The sequence below is a fragment of the Cetorhinus maximus genome, chromosome 23 (assembly GCF_964194155.1).
Source record: "Cetorhinus maximus chromosome 23, sCetMax3.hap1.1, whole genome shotgun sequence".
NCBI classification, from domain to species: Eukaryota; Metazoa; Chordata; class Chondrichthyes; order Lamniformes; family Cetorhinidae; genus Cetorhinus; species Cetorhinus maximus.
In genome coordinates, this window is record NC_135901.1 from 24,926,954 (window position 1) to 24,943,774 (window position 16,821).

The 16,821-nt window shown below is 44.4% G+C and overlaps 2 protein-coding genes across 2 annotated transcripts in view; both read right to left on the bottom strand.

Annotated features, from left to right (window-relative positions):
- LOC144697902 (uncharacterized) overlaps window positions 1-3,336 on the bottom strand; it is a 33,012-nt gene extending 29,676 nt beyond the window's left edge. The window contains exon 1 of the mRNA XM_078569863.1: window positions 3,302-3,336. The gene's annotated coding sequence lies outside the window, so the exon portion shown is untranslated. The remainder of the gene's footprint in view (window positions 1-3,301) is intronic.
- The window catches only part of LOC144697901 (uncharacterized), a 292,792-nt gene that overhangs the window by 193,033 nt on the left and 82,938 nt on the right, over window positions 1-16,821 (bottom strand). The window lies entirely within an intron of this gene.

Genomic DNA, 16,821 nt, shown 5'->3' on the forward strand with positions numbered 1-16,821 from the left:
TCCTGAGGTAAGGGGCCCAAAATTGCTCACAATATTCTAAATGTGGTCTGACCAGAGCCTTATAAAGCCTCAGCAGCACATCCCTGCTTTTATATTCTAGTCCTCTCGAAATAAGTGCCAACATTGCATTTGCCTTCCTAACTACCGACTCAACCTGCAAGTTAACATTAAGAGAATCCTGGAATAGGACTCCCAAGTCCCTCTGCACTCCAGATTTCCGAATTCTCTCCCCATTTAGAAAATAGTAATGGTAGAGTGGGTGATATACCAGGGCATGAGGTTACAGATTATGGATGAGTACAATTCTGCTGCTGCTGATGGCCCACAGCGCCTCATGGTTGCCCAGTTTTGAGTTGTTCGATCTGTTCAAAACTTATCCCATTTCGCAAGCTGGTAGTTCCATACAACACGATGGAGGGTATCCTCAATGAGAAGACGGGACTTTTTCTCCACAAGGATTATATTCTGCGAATATGAGTGTGTCAGGCTGTTGCTTAACTTGTTTGTGAGCAGCTCTCCCAATTTTGGCACCAGATATTAGTAAGGATGATGTTCCAGGGTCGACAGGGCTGAGTTTGCCATTGTCGCTTCCGGCCTAGGTTGATGCCAGGTGGTCTGTCTGGTTTCATTCCTTATCCAATTGCTGGTAATGGTTTGACAGAGTCAACCACATTGCTGTAGGTCTGGAGTCACATGTAGGCCAGACCAGGTAAGGAAGGCAGATTTCCTTCCCTAAAGGGCATTAGTGACCCAGACCAGTTTTTAAGACAATCAAAAATGGTTTCATGGTTATCATTAGACTTTTAATTCCACCATCTGCCATGGTGGGATTACAATCCGGTTCCCAGAGCATTACCCTGGGTCTCTGGATTACTAGTCCAGTGAAAATGACACTATGCCACCACCTTCCCTATAACTGAAACCATTGTCTTCAGTCCCTTCTCCATTCAATAGCCACTGACCCCATCCCTCCCCCTAGCAACTATCTGAGAATGAACCAGACTGTTCACAACATCGGTGTCATGTTTCACCCCAAACTGACCTTCCAACCACATATCTGCATCATGTGAACATGCAAAATAGGAGCATAAGTAGGCGATTCGGCTCCTCAAGCCTGCTTCGCCATTCAATATAATTATGACTTTGATTAGAGAACCTTTGATTCCCTTGCCTAACAAGAATCTATCTACCTCAAAAATATTTAATGACCCTGCCACCACTGACTTCTGAGGCAGAGTTCCAGAGTCGCAGAACCCTCAGAGAAAAAAATTCTCCTCATCTCTGTCCTGAAAGGGTGACTCCTAATTTTCAAACAACGCCCCTAGTTCTGGACTCACCCAAAAGAGGAAACATCCTTTGCAAGTCCATCTTGTCTAAATGATTCAGGATCTTATATACTTCAATCAAATGACCCCTCACTTTTCTAAACTCCAGTAGAAACAGGCCAGCCTGACCAACCTTTCCTCATAAGACAACCTGCTCAGTGCAGGTATCAATCGAGTAAACCTCCTCTGAACCGCATCAAACACATTTACATTCCTCCTTAAATAAGGAGACCAAAAACTGCTCACAGTTTTTCAGATGTGGTCTCACCAATGCCCTGTATAACTGGCGTATAACATACTGACTTTTATGTTCAATCCATCTCGTAATAAAGAGAAGCTTCCATTCGCCTTCTAAATTACTTACTGTACCTGCATAATAATTTTTTGTGACTCATGCACTAGAACACCTAGATCCCTCTGCACCTCAAAATTCTGTGTTATTCTCCATTTAAGTAACACTCTGCCTTTTTATTCTTCCTGCCAAAGTGAACAACTTCACATTTTCCCACATTATATTCCATTTGCCAGATCTTAGCCCACTTGCTCAACCTATTTATATGCATCTGCAATCTTCTCATGTCATCTTCACAACTTACTTTCCTACCTATCTTGGTGTCATCAGCAAATTTAGCTCCCATGACTTCGCTCCCCTCATCTAAGTAATTGATATAAATTGTTAAATGTTCAGGATCCAGCACAGACCCCTGCTGGACTCCACTCATCACATCCTGACAATTAGAAAAATACCCATTTATGTATACTCTCTGTTTTCTGCCAGCCAGCCAATCTTCTATCCATGCTATGTTACCCATTACAACATGAGCTTTTATTTTCCACAATAATCTTTGGTGTGTCACCTTATCAAATGCCTTTTGGAAATCTTTTGTATTTCTACAGGTTCCCCTTTATCATCACCAAGACCGCCCATTTCCACCTCATTGAAATTGTCCAACTCCATCCTCGTCTCAGTTCATCTACTGCTGAAACCCTCATCCATTCCTTTGTTACCTCAAGACTTAACTAACCTAACACACTCCCGGGTGGCCTTCCACATTAAACCTCCCTGTAATCTTGAGGTCATCCAAAACTCTGTTGCCCATGTGCTTACTTATACTAAGTCTTGTTCACCCATCATGCCTGTGCTTGCTGATCTTCAAAGGCTTCAGTTTAAGAAACACCTAAATTTTTAATTTCTCATCCCTGCTCTCAAATCCCTCCCTGTCTCTGTGATCTCCTCCAGTCTCGTACCCTCTAAGATAATTCTTAAAACCTACCTCTGTGACCAAACCTTTGCCCAAACATCTCTGTATGTGGGCTCATTGTCAAATGCTGCTTTACAAGACTTCAGTGAAACGCCTTGGAATGTTCTATTACATGAAAGGCACTATATAAATACATATCATTGTTGTTGATTTGGACAGATGTCACCGTTCCTTCATCATCACGGAGTGAAAATCTTGTAACTGCTTATCTCACGGCATTGTGGGGGCACCTTCACCACACGGGCTGCAACGGTTCAAGGTCAAACATCATCTTCTCCACAATTGTTGAACAAGTCTATGTCTCAATGATTCTTTACATAGATGGGAACATCACCACCTAGAAGTTCCCCTCCAAGTCACTCACCAACCTGACCTGGAAATATAATCACTGTTCCTTCACTGTCGCTGGGTCAAAATCCTGGAACTCCCTTCCTAACAGCACAGTGGGTGCACCTACACCACATAGACTGCAGCGGTTCAAGACGACAGCTCAGCACCACCTTGTCAAGGGCAACTAGGGATGGGCAATAAATGCCGGCCTCTCCCCAGAGTCGGACCCGAGCGAAACGGAAGAAACCGGGGACTCGGGGATAATATTCAGTTTTCTAGTCGCGTCTTACGTAGAAAATGTTGCCGGTTTTATTTTGGGCTCTGGATCCACATTCGGTGTTTGTAAAACCTCCATTTTAAACCCGGTGCCTCAAACTCGCTCACCGTCTGTCGCCAAGGCACGCGCATGCTCAGATCACAATGCTCGGGGTGTGATTGACGGCAGCTCCGGACCAATAGGAAGAGGGGGCAGGACTGGAGGACCAAAAGCGAACGGCTGGTCCTCCAACCAATCGGAGTGAAAGAGGGGCGGGGCTGAACCTGGATGTCCCTCATTGGCTGAAAGTCTGCATCTTGAAAGCTGATCTGTCTCAAACTCCAGGCGAAAACTGGACCTTTCTGTTTGTGGCTTTAAACACCTGTGGGTGTGGAGCAAACATTTCAACATTTGTTAGTGAAATTGATTCATTCAGGACAAACAGCAGGGATTATTTCAGAAAATTACACAGTAGTGATTGTTTCTCTTTGAATTCACCCTTGGAGAACAGTGTGAATTAGTGGAAGAATTCACAGGCTGTTTAACGCTCCTTCCATGTCTGGAACTGTTTAGTTCCAGCGGATCTGCAGTTCCGGCTTCAACCTGGAGAGTTTCATGAGTTCCCACAACTCACGCAATGGGAGTGGACAGCTGGACCCGCCGGACACACCTATCCTGTCTGATATCAACCCAGAATGAGCTGGAGAGCCGTCTCCACTCCCCAGGACTGTCTACAGTGGGGTTTCTGACACAGAGGCAGGAACGTCAATAGTTATTTTTTTCAGTAATAGCCCTAAATGGTACAAGTTTCATTGAGCTGACATGATCTCTTCCTTTCTATATCCACTTCACTGTTTAAATAAAGTTTTGATTTTACTTCCGCAGCTTAATGGCAGCAGCGACATCATCAAACCACCTCCTTCCTTGTGAGAATGCAGAAATACAGTCGCTACAGAAACACATCCTTCTCTATCCTCTACCAAGTCTCTTCTCATCCTCTGAGAATCAAACTATTTCTAGCTCTGTCCAGTATTTTCATTATTCTTCAATGAAAGGTCTCTATTATTGCTTAGTTATTGTGAATCTAATCAAGCTGCTCCAATGTTCATTCTAATTCAGTTTGCGTTATGTTTAATCTTGGGCTATCACATCTGCTACTGCTTCTGCCTTATCTTCATGTTCAGCCTGGTTTCACTGGAGTGAGCTTCCTGTGGCCAGAATTCAGTTAAACGACCTGTTCAGCTGCATGTATTCTCTCAGTGCCCAAGTGCCTGTGTTAGTCATTTGGTCATTGTTTAATACTTCATCAGCAGTCTCTCGATTCAAGGATGACACCTACTCAGCCTGGTGAGTATCTGCCATGGATCTCCTTGTGACTGAACAGACTGATTCTCGACCTGCAGATCTTTGGCCTCATGGGGCTGGACATCCATGAAGTATTGGGATCTGGAGCGCAGCATTTGCTTCCACTTCTTTCCTTCTCTGCTGCTGCTCTGCCTCATCATGAAGATGTTGTGACTCAAAGTGTGATGCAGTTTGATGGAAAAATTGTCTCCATTCTGAACAATTGGGAGAAAGCTCCTCCAGGTCATTAAGGTCAATGCTGCTGCACTACAAGGTGAGCAGGCTGCAGAAAATTGCTTTGTATTTCATTAAATATTGAAGTTTCAGGATGATATGATGCTGGTTTTTAAAATGACCAATGTGCTTGTGAGGATAGATATAGGGAAACTATTTGCTTTGCTGGGGAATCCAGAACAAGAAGGCATAATCAAAACAATAGAACCTGGAGTGAAATCAGGAACAACGTGTTCAGACAAAGGTGGTGGAAATCAGGACCAAACTCCCCAGAACCTGTGGATGCTGGGGTTCAATTGAATTTCTCAAGGCATGAACCGATCGAATTTTGTTCAGTAAATATATCAGAGTAATTTGATCCAAGATGGGAAAAGGGAGGTGTGGTGCAGATCAGCCATGATCTAATAGAACGGTGGAGCAGGCTTGAGGGGCTGAATGGCTTGCTTCTGTTCCTGTGTGCTGGCTGCAATCGCTCCAGCAAGGAGTGCCCAAGAAAGGGGGCAGTTTGTAATGTCCCTATGGGGTGCAGTGTGTTCAGCATCTGACTCTGATTTGCCTTCTCTCATCAAGCTCCAGGGAGCAGTCACTCTCCTCTCAAATGGAGTTTAAAGGAAGGGCCGCTCCATTTGACACAGGTGATACTTGGGATTTTGGTGTCACTAACAAGACCAGCAGCAGATATTGCCCATGCCCAGTTACCTGTGGGGAAGATGATGTTTGACCTTCTTGAACCGCTGCAGTCTGTGTGATGGTGCTCCCACAATGCTACTAGATAAGGAGGTACAGAATTTTCAGCCAGTGAGGATAAAGGAACAGTGATATATGTCCAAACCAACAATAATTTATATTTATATAGCATCTTCAATGTAATATAATGTTCCAAGGCATTTTGCAGAAATATTACAAAGCAACATTTGACACCAAGCCACTGTAAGGAGAAATTAGGGAAGGTGACCAAAGCTTTGTGAAAGAGGTAGGTTAAGGAGAATCTTAAAGGAGAAAAGCGAGCAGAGATGTGGAGAGGTTTCGGGAGGAAATTCCAGAGCTTGGGGCTTCGGAAACTTAAAGAATGGACAAGAATGGCCAAGAGATCAGCGCAGACATCTCGGAGGGTTGTGGGACTGGAGGACATCACAGGGATAGGAATGATCACAGCCACAGATGGATTTGAAAACAAGGACGAGAATTTCAAAATGTTGGTGCTTCTTAAACAGGAGCCTTTGTAGGTCAGTGAGCACAGGGGTGATGGGTGAACAAGACTTACTGAAAGTAAACACATGGGCAGCAGAGTGTTGAATCATCTCAAGATTACTGGTGGGTGAATGTGGGAGGCCGGCCTGGGGTGTGTTAGTATAGTTAAGTCTCGAGATAATAAAAAAATGGATGAGAGTTTCAGAAGCAGATGAGCTGAGACAAGGACAGGGTTGGGTGATGTTACTGAGGTGGAAATAGGCGGTCTTGGTGATAATGGAAATATGTGAATGGAAGTTAAGTTTGAAATATGACACCAAGTTTGTGAAGAGTCTGGTGCAGCCTTAGACAGTTGCCGAGGAGAGGGAAGGAGTCAGTGGCTAGGGAGTGGAGTTTGTAGCGGGGACTGAAGACAATGGCTTTAATTTTTTCAATATTTAATTGGAGGACATTTCTGTTCATCCAGTACTGGATGTCAGACAAGTCAGGACTTGTGTGACTTGGAGGGGAACTTGGAAATGATGGTGTTCACATTCACCTGTTACCCTGTTCCTTCTAGGTGATGTAGATTAAGGGTTTGGAAGGTTCTGCTAATGTTCTAGTCGAGTTGATATGAAATCCCTCTCCTTCACCCCTGCCACTCCCATCTCTCTCTCTCCCTTTTTACCCCTCTGCATCTCTCTCACCCACACACCTCTCTCTCTCTCTCGCTCTGTCCCTCCTCCCTTAGAGGCCAGGGTCTTGTTAAGGCCCAGACTGGATGATAGGTTCCCTTCCCTGACGAACATTAGTGAACCAGTTGAATTGTTATGACAATCCAGCAGATTTCAATGTCATTTTTCCCCAGTGCTAGTCCCACAAATTCACAGATTTTAAGCCCAATTTCACAATCTGCTTTTTGTGTTTTTGTGGGTTCTCTCTCACTCCTTTTTTTCTGTTTTAAGTCAGTTTCACAGGGTATTAGAAGGGGAGGATTTGCAGTTGAAAAACTCAAACCAAACATCACATCAGGATCTGACGTAGTCGCCCAATTTATCGTAACCTGAATATCATTGGACTTTAAATATGGAAGGGAAAAGCCCCTTTCACAGCGGGGAGAAACGTGTACACATGTTCTGAGCGTGGACAAGGATTCAGAGGATCATCTCGCCTGTTGAAATACAAGTGCAGTTACACTGGGGAGAATCTGGAAATGTGGGGAATGTGAGGAGGGATTTAGCTACCTGGAAGCTGGAAATTCACCAATGCAGTCACACTGGGGAGGGGCCATTAAGCAGCTCCACGTGTGGGAAGGGATTCACTCATACATCCACCCCGCTGAGATGCCAGTGAGTTCACACTGGGGAGAAACCTATTAAATGCCCAGTCTGTGGGAAGTGCTATAAAAGTTCCAGCGAACTGATGTCTCATCAACATGTTCACACTGACAAGAGACCCTTCAGGTGCTCTCACTGTGGAACTGAGTTCAGGCGATCATATCACTGTACACAAACAAATTCATACTTGGGAGAAGCCATTCACCTGCTCTAAGCATGGGAGGGGATTCACTCAATCATCTCACCTCATGGCACACCGGCAAGTTCACACTGAGAAAAGACCTTTTAAATGCCCAGACTGTGGGAAGTCCTATAAAAGTTCTGGGGACCTGATGCTCTATCAACTTGTTCACACTGATGAGAGACCATTCAAGTGCTGTCACTTTGGGACTGGTTTCAAGCGATCATCTTACCTCACTGCACACCAGCGAGTTCACACTGGGGAAAAATTGATCACCTGCTCTGAGTGTGGGAAGAGATTCACTCAGTTACCCTCCATGCTGTCACACCCGCGAGTTCACACTAACGAGAGACCTTTTAAATGCTCAGAATGTGGGAACTGCTGTAAAAGTTCTGGGCAACGGATGCTCCATCAATGTGTTCGCACTGATGAGGCCCTTCAGGTGTTCTCACTATGGGACTGTGTTCAGGCGATCATCTCATCTCACTGTACACCAGAGAATTCACACTGGGGAGAGACCATTCACCTGCTCCGAGTGTGGGAAGAGATTCACTCAGGAATCGCACCTCATGGCACACCACCGAGTTCGCAAGTGACTGTTAGAGCTCGATTTTGCTGTTAATCACATCCAGGATGTCACCATGTTCATTAGGGTCTTTTTCTGCGGATGCTAATAAATTCCAGCCCTGTTATAGATGTTAATCATCTGAATAAAAGTCAAATAAATCAGCTTTTTGTTAAACACATAGCCTGTCGAATCTTTTTAATATCTTTAACACAAGTTACTTCCTTTTTAAGTGCTCTCCCTCTCCCCTGTCTCCTCCATTCTCATCTCCAACAACAAGTGTGAGGAGCTGAAATAAAAACAGAAAGTGCTGGAAATAAATAAACTCTGCAGGTCTGGCAGTATCTGCCAGAAAGTAGCAGGTTAATGATTCGAGTCCAATATGACTCATCTTCGGGACCCTACTCTTCTGGAGAGTCATGTTGGACTCGAAACGTTCATTTTGTTGACATACATTGCCTCCTGATCAAACAAGGCTTCGATTTTTAAATTTGCATCCTTGTTTTCAAATCCTTTCATGACCTCATCCTTTCCTGTCTCTGTAATCTCCAGTCTCACAATCCTCTGAGATATATGAAATCCCCCTCCTTTGCCCCCTGCCTCTCCAATCACTCCTCCCACAGGGACTGGAATCACGTTTAGGCCCAGATCAGGTGGCTATTCCCTTCCCTGGTGGATATTATTGAACCCAGTTCAGTTTCTGATGACGATTTAACAATTTTCATTGTCACTTTTTCCTAGTGCCGGCCCCAAAAATTACCACGTTCATTCAGCTGAATTTCACAACCTGCATTTGTGTTTTTTTGGGTTCTCTCACTCCCTTTTTTCTGGTTCAAATAAATTTCAGAGGGGATTAAGGAGAAGTATTTTCAGTCCAGAAACTCAAAGTAAGCATCACATCAGGATTGGAGAGAGTCGCCCAATTTATCCTAAACTGAATATCATCCTCAGATTTTGAACATGGAAGGAAAAAGTGCCGTTCACAGTGGGGAGAAACAGTACACGTGTTGTGTGTGTGGACGAGGCTTCCGCCGATCATCTGGCCTATTGAAACACAAGTGCAGTCACTCCAGGGAGAAACCATGGAAATGTGATGATTGTGGGAAGGAATTCAGCTACCCATCTGAACTGAAAATTCATCGGCACCGTCACACCCGGGAGAGACAGTTCACCTGCTCTGAGCGTGGGAAGGGATTCATTCAGTCATCCCAACTGCTGAGACACCAACGGGTTCACACTGGGGAGAGGCCGTTCAGCTGCTCCCTGTGTGAGAAGGGATTTACTCAGTCATTGCAGCTGCTAATACACCAGCATGTTCACACTGGGGAGATGTTATTCGCATGCTCCCTGTGTGGGAAAAGATTCACTCAGTCATTGCACCTGCTGATACACCAGCAAGTTCGCACTGGGAAGAGGCCATTCACCTGCTCTGTATGTGGGAAGGGATTCACTCAGCCATCCCACTTGCGAGTTCACACTGGGGAGCGGCCATTCACCTGTTATGAGTGTGGGAATGGATTCACTCGGTCATCCCATCTGCTCACACACCAGCGAGTTCACACTGCAGAGAGGCCATTCACTTGCTCCGTGTGTGGGAAGGGATTCACTCAGTCATCCCACCTGCTGGAACACCAGCGAGTTCACACTCTGGAGAGACCGTTCAACTGCTCCAAATGTGGGAAGGAATTCTCTCAGCCATCCTCCCTGCTGAGACACAAGCAAATTCACACTGAGAGGCCTTTTAAATGCCCAGAATGTGGGAAGTGCTATAAAAGTTCTGGGGAACTGATGTCCCATCAACTTATTCACACTCAGGAGAGACCATTCAGGTGCTCTCGCTGTGGGACTGGGTTCAGCCGGTCAGACAAACTCACTGTTCACTAGCGCACTCGCACTAGGCAGAGACCATTCACCTGCTCTGTGTGCAGGAAGAGATTCACTCAGTCACTGGCACTGCTGAGACACCAGAGAATTCACAAATAACTACAGTGGCTGATTTGGCTGTTAATCACATCCATCACTGGAGTATGTTCATTGGTGCCTGTTTCTGCTGATGTCAATAAACTCCAGTCTACTTATAGGGCTTAATATTCAGGGTAAAAAGTCAAATAAATCAACTTTGTGTTAAACACACTGTGATGAGTTTTAAAAAATATATCTCTAGCATAAGTTAGTTCCTTTTGAAGGGCTTTCCCTCTCCCCAGTCTCCTCCATCTGCACCCCAACAACAAGTGTGAGGAGCTCATGGAGCTTCTTTTTCGCTAAGATTAAGACAATCTGATCAGTTGTTTCTGCTGCTGACCTCCCTTCCACTAGCCCACCGGGCCAAGCTGCCTCTAAAGATCTGCCCAACTCTAGCCCTAAACTCATCTTTATTTAGTTTCTCTCCGATCTTCCTTCATCCTCTCAACAGCTTATCTTGTCCATGAGACCCACATTCTGCTCTATCCACCCTGTTCCCACTCAACTGCTGACCACCTAAAAAAGGTTTGGATGAGCAAAACATTCTGGAGGGTGGAAGATGGGAGACCAGCCAGGAGAGGATTGGAATCATCAAATCCGGAAGTAACAAAGGCATGGATGAGAATTTCAGCAGGAAATGGGCTGAGATTGGATGGACACAACCAATATTACAGAGAAGGAAGGAGGTGATCTTAGTGGATATGTAGTGATAGCTCAGCTGTCAGTCAAATAGGAAATTAAGTTTGCAATTGGTCCACTTCAGCCTCAGAATGTGGTCAGGGAGGGGGATGGCATCGATGATGAAGGTAACAGTTTATGGTGGGGAGGGGGTTTTCATGGGCTCAAATATTAACCCACCTCGCCTCGCAGCCATTTAGACTCGAGCATTAATCCCTGTCTCTGGCATATGATTACATTAAAGAAAAAGAGTCATTCAGTCCAATCTTGGCATGTTGACGAAAATTTCTGTTCATCAATTGGGGCTTTCATTGTCAGTACTACAATCCATAATTAACCATGTATCAGAATGACTACAGGAGCCCAGTACGACTACTCAGCACCGAGTTGTACTCTGAGCATGAGCAGTACAAGTGGTGGATATGCAACATGCTGATCAGGAGACAGTAGGAGGTGACATTTAATTACAGACAATATCGAGTCCAGAAACAGACCATTCAGTTCAATCAGTGTGCGCTGGTGTTTATATTGGACACAAGACACTTTCCATTCCATCTCCCTCATCTCAGTCTTTCAGATTTTCTTTCTAATCTCCTTTCTCACATGTAATCATCTAGTTTCCTTTTGAAACAATCTAAGCTATTTGCCCAACTGCTTCCTGTGGTTGTGAATTTCACATTCTAAACATTCCAAGAAAAGACATTTTTCCTTATTTCTTAATAAATCCAACAGGGAAATATCTTGTACTTATGGCCCTAGATTTTGATTCTCCCACAAATGGAACTATGGATTCCACATCTACCTTATCGAACCCGTTCATAATTTAAAGGCCTCTATCCAGTCACCTCTAAGGCTTCCCTTTTCTAAAGGTAAAAGCCCCAAACTGTTCAATGTTTCCCAATGACTGTAACCTCTCCATTCTGACATCATCCGTGCAAATCACTTTTGCACTTTCTCCAGTTCTTCTTTATCCTTATTATAGAACAGAGATCAGAACTGTGCAAGGATCCTACACAAATGGAACATAACTTCACTATTTTGGATAAAAACACAAAGCTAAAAGCTACTGCGGATGCTGGAAATCCAAAACAAAAACAGAATTACCTGGAAAAACTCAGCAGGTCTGGCAGCATCGGTGGAGAAGAAATCAGTCAACGTTTCGAGTCCTCATGACCCTTCAGCAGAACTGAAGCATAGTTAGGAGAAAGATGAAATATAAGCTGGTTTAAGGTGGGGGGGCGGGGGGAGAGAGAGAAGTTGAGGGTGTGGTGATTGTGGAGATAAGCAAGCAGTGATAGGAGCAGATAATCAAAAGATGTTACAGACAAAAGGATCAAAGAGGTGTTGAAGGTGGTGATATTGTCTAAGAAAGGTGCTAATTAAGAATGGAAGACAGGGCACTCAAGGTACAGCTCTAGTGGGGTTGGGGTGGAAAGATTAACAAAGTTTTAGTTTTAGATTTAAAAATAATGGAAATAGGTGGGAAAAGAAGAATCTATATAAATTATTGGAAAAAAAAAGGGAGGGGGGAGAAACGGGGTGGGGATGGTGGGAGGGGGGGGGGGCTGGTGGCGGGGAGTTTAAGATCTAAAGTTGTTGAATTCAATATTCAGCCCGGAAGGCTGTAAGTGCCTAGTCGGAAGATGAGGTGCTGTTCCTCCAGTTTGCGTTGGGCTTCACTGGAACAATGCAGCAAGCCAAGGACAGACATGTGGGCAAGAGAACAGGGTGGAGTGTTAAAATGGCAAGCGACAGGGAGGTTTGGGTCATTCTTGCGGACAGACCGCAGGTGTTCTGCAAAGCGGTCGCCCAGTTTGCGTTTGGTCTCTCCAATGTAGAGGAGACCGCATTGGGAGCAACGAATGCAGTAGACTAAGTTAGGGGAAATGCAAGTGAAATGCTGCTTCACTTGAAAGGAGTGTTTGGGCCCTTGGACGGTGAGGAGAGAGGAAGTGAAGGGGCAGGTGTTGCATCTTCTGCGTGGGCATGGGGAGGTGCCATAGGTGGGGGTTGAGGAGTAGGGGGTGATGGAGGAGTGGACCAGGGTGTCCCGGAGGGAACGATCCCTACGGAATGGCGTCAGGGGGGGTGAAGGGAAGATGTGTTTGGTGGTGGCATCATGCTGGAGTTGGCAGAAATGGTGGAGGATGATCCTTTGAATGCGGAGGCTGGTGGGGTGATAAGTGAGGACAAGGGGGACCCTATCATGTTTCTGGGAAGGAGGAGAAGATGTGAGGGAGGATGTGCGGGATATGGGCCAGACACGGTTGAGGGCCCTGTCAACGACGTTCAACGGTCGTTGACAGGGCCCTCAACCGTGTCCGGCCCATATCCCGCGCATCCTCCCTCACGCCTTCTCCTCCTTCCCAGAAACATGATAGGGTCCCCCTTGTCCTCACTTATCACCCCACCAGCCTCCGCATTCAAAGGATCATCCTCCGCCATTTCCGCCAACTCCAGCATGATGCCACCACCAAACACATCTTCCCTTCACCCCCCCTGACGCCATTCCGTAGGGATCGTTCCCTCCGGGACACCCTGGTCCACTCCTCCATCACCCCCTACTCCTCAACCCCCACCTATGGCACCTCCCCATGCCCACGCAGAAGATGCAACACCTGCCCCTTCACTTCCTCTCTCCTCAACGTCCAAGGGCCCAAACACTCCTTTCAAGTGAAGCAGCATTTCACTTGCATTTCCCCTAACTTAGTCTACTGCATTCGTTGCTCCCAATGCGGTCTCCTCTACATTGGAGAGACCAAACGCAAACTGGGCGACCGCTTTGCGGAACACCTGCGGTCTGTCCGCAAGAATGACCCAAACCTCCCTGTCGCTTGCCATTTTAACACTCCACCCTGTTCTCTTGCCCACATGTCTGTCCTTGGCTTGCTGCATTGTTCCAGTGAAGCCCAACGCAAACTGGAGGAACAGCACCTCATCTTCCGACTAGGCACTTTACAGCCTTCCGGGCTGAATATTGAATTCAACAACTTTAGATCTTAAACTCCCCGCCACCCCCACCCCCCCCACCCCCCCTCCCACCATCCCCACCCCGTTTCTCCCCCCTCCCTTTTTTTTTCCCAATAATTTATATAGATTCTTCTTTTCCCACCTATTTCCATTATTTTTAAATCTAAAACTAAAACTTTGTTAATCTTTCCACCCCACCCCCACTAGAGCTGTACCTTGAGTGCCCTGTCTTCCATTCTTAATTAGCACCTTTCTTAGACAATATCACCACCTTCAACACCTCTTTGATCCTTTTGTCTGTAACATCTTTTGATTATCTGCTCCTATCACTGCTTGCTTATCTCCACAATCACCACACCCTCAACTTCTCTCTCTCCCCCCGCCCCCCCACCTCAAACTAGCTTATATTTCATCTTTCTCCTAACTATGCTTCAGTTCTGCCGAAGGGTCATGAGGACTCGAAACGTTGACTGATTTCTTCTCCACCGATGCTGCCAGACCTGCTGAGTTTTTCCAGGTAATTCTGTTTTTGTTTTTTCACTATTTTGGAATTCTGCACCCTAGAAATACATCTTTGTGAACATCTTTAATTGATTTACTGACTTGTGATGATTTTAACTATTTTTTCACCTGTATTTGAGATTGGTTTGCTCTTCTACCCCTTTAACTTTCTTATTCTCTAAGGTTTGGTGATGCTTGTACTTTTCTGACCAAAGTGCGTCATCGCATATTATCTCTGTTAAAGTTAATTTGCCACTTCACTGTCTAGTCTGTAACTTTTGCAATATATTCTTTCATTTTGTTGCATTCTTCCTCAGTTTTAGATATATGCCCCTAGTTTGGAATCAGCTGCAAACTTTGACATTGAATTACTTGTTCTCAGGTCCAAATCATTAACGTAAAGTATGAATAATAGTGGTACCAGAGCTGATCCTTGTGGATCACCACTTTCGACCTTTTTGTAATCTGAAATTGTGGGAGGAGGGCGGGAATAAATTTCACAGACATTGCATCAGCAGGGGGAACTTGAAATCACAGGTGAACACAGTGGGGAGAACTTGATATAAAAACAGAAAATGCTGGAAAAGCTCAGCAGGTCTGGCAGCATCTGTGGTGAGAACAACAGAGTCAACGTTTCGAGTCCGTATGACTCTTCTTCAGAGCCGGGGGTACTTGAAACCACAAGTGTACATGGGAATCGGGGAGGGAGACGTGTCTGAGTGGGCTGAGAAGCTTCAGAAACTTTCTAAGGCCCTGAAAAAGAGGCCACAGGCCCCCAGGGGAGTGGGCTCACTGGAGTCAGGATTTTGTTTTCTGAGTGTTTGGAATGGACAATGAGCTGGAGCTCAGTTTTCAAGCTGGTCTGAGGAAGGTCTGAAATCAGATTTACATTCAGATATCTGTAAGGACAATAAAGTTTACATTATGTTTTTAAAATGAAATCAAAATGCTGGAAATACTCGGTTCTAAAGAAGAATCATATTGGATTGGAAATGTTAACTCTGTTTCTCTCTCTTCACTGAAGCTGCCAAACCTGCTGAGGATTTCCATAAATTTCTGTTTTTATTTCAGATTTCCAGCACCTGTAGTATTTTGTTTTTATTATAGTTTTTAAAAAAAATTTGTTGTGTAACAAGTTAAGGTAAAATAATTGTTACCGTTTAAATGTACAAATCAATTACATGCATTTGCATAACTGAGAATTGGCTGTTCAGGAGCAATGTCAGACAGCACTTCTTCGCAAAAATATATTGGAAATCTGGAACTCTGTTGAGGTTAGAAGAGTTTAAATTTAAAAACTGAGATTGCTCGATGTTTCTGAAGAGAATCAAAGCAGTTGGATGGATTTAACATACAAATCAGGCACTGCATACTGGAGCGCAATGCCTGAGGTTGGACTGATTCTGGTTTTGTTTTGAAGGTGGTGTAGCTTTCCTGTTTGCTCTGTAGATTATCTCCTTACCTGTAGGTAATTTGATGGAGATGAAGTGCAGTATTGTGGTGAGTGAAAGGGAGGAGGGATGGTGCGATATGTTAAGACATGGCAGATGACGTGTGCCAGGTGGACCAAATTCACAATGGAAACTTGATAACATAAGAAATAGGAGCAGGAGTAGGCAATTCAACCCCTCGAGCCTGCCCCGCCATTCAATACAATCATGGCTGATCTATCACAACAGTTTTGCAATTTGTATTTATTATGAGATGTGTTTTTTTAATTCATTCATGGGATATGGGTGTCGCTGGCTAGGCCAGCATTTATTGCCCATCCCTAATTGCCTTTTTTCAGAGAGTATTTAAGAGGCAACCACACCGCTGTGGGTCTGGAGTCACATGTAGGCCAGACCAGGTAAGGATGGCAGACTTCCTTACCTAAAGGACATTAGTGAACCAGATGGGCTTTTACAACAATCAATAATAGTTTCATGGTCATCATTAAACTTTTAATTCCAGATTTTTATTGAATTCAAATTCCACCATCTGCTGTGGCACGATTCAGACCCGGGTCCGCAGAGCATTAACCTGGGTCTCTGGATTACTAGTCCAGCTAGTCCAGTTCTGAATTTAGAAGTAATGAGTCCACTAAGACCTTTAGAGATTTAAAAAATTATATTAAAATATTTATTAAAATAAAGCATTTCAAGCACATACATAATAAGACTACAATTACTTAATACTATTACAACTCCTAAAATTCCTAATTAATCTGTCTCCCAGTTACACATCGCCTTTAAGACAACAGTCCCAAATAGATTTTAGCTTTAAAAAAAGCACATTAACACAGTACCCACTTGACAGTGGAATTCCAAATAGCTTTCTCCAACTTTAGTTACACACAACAGGCTTATGCATAAATGGATGGAAACTTCTTAAAGGTTGTTCCACACACTCCTGTTATATCTTATATGACCCTCAACATAGCCTTTCATTCTCCTTATATACGTTTCTCTCTCTTTAGTATGAAAGTTCCAATGTTCCATTTGTCTTTGCAACTGTACCTTTCCCATAATATAAAAACTTTCATGTTGCCAATATTGTCAGTAACCTTTGGGAAAAATAAACACACTCCTTAGCCTTGCTTATCTGGCTGGTAGCAAACAGACTGACATCCCTTTTAAATCCAAACAATCCCTTCACATTTCTAAAAATACAAATTCCCATCACATTTTACATGCTAAAATAGCATCCATGTTTACTCAAAAGCAT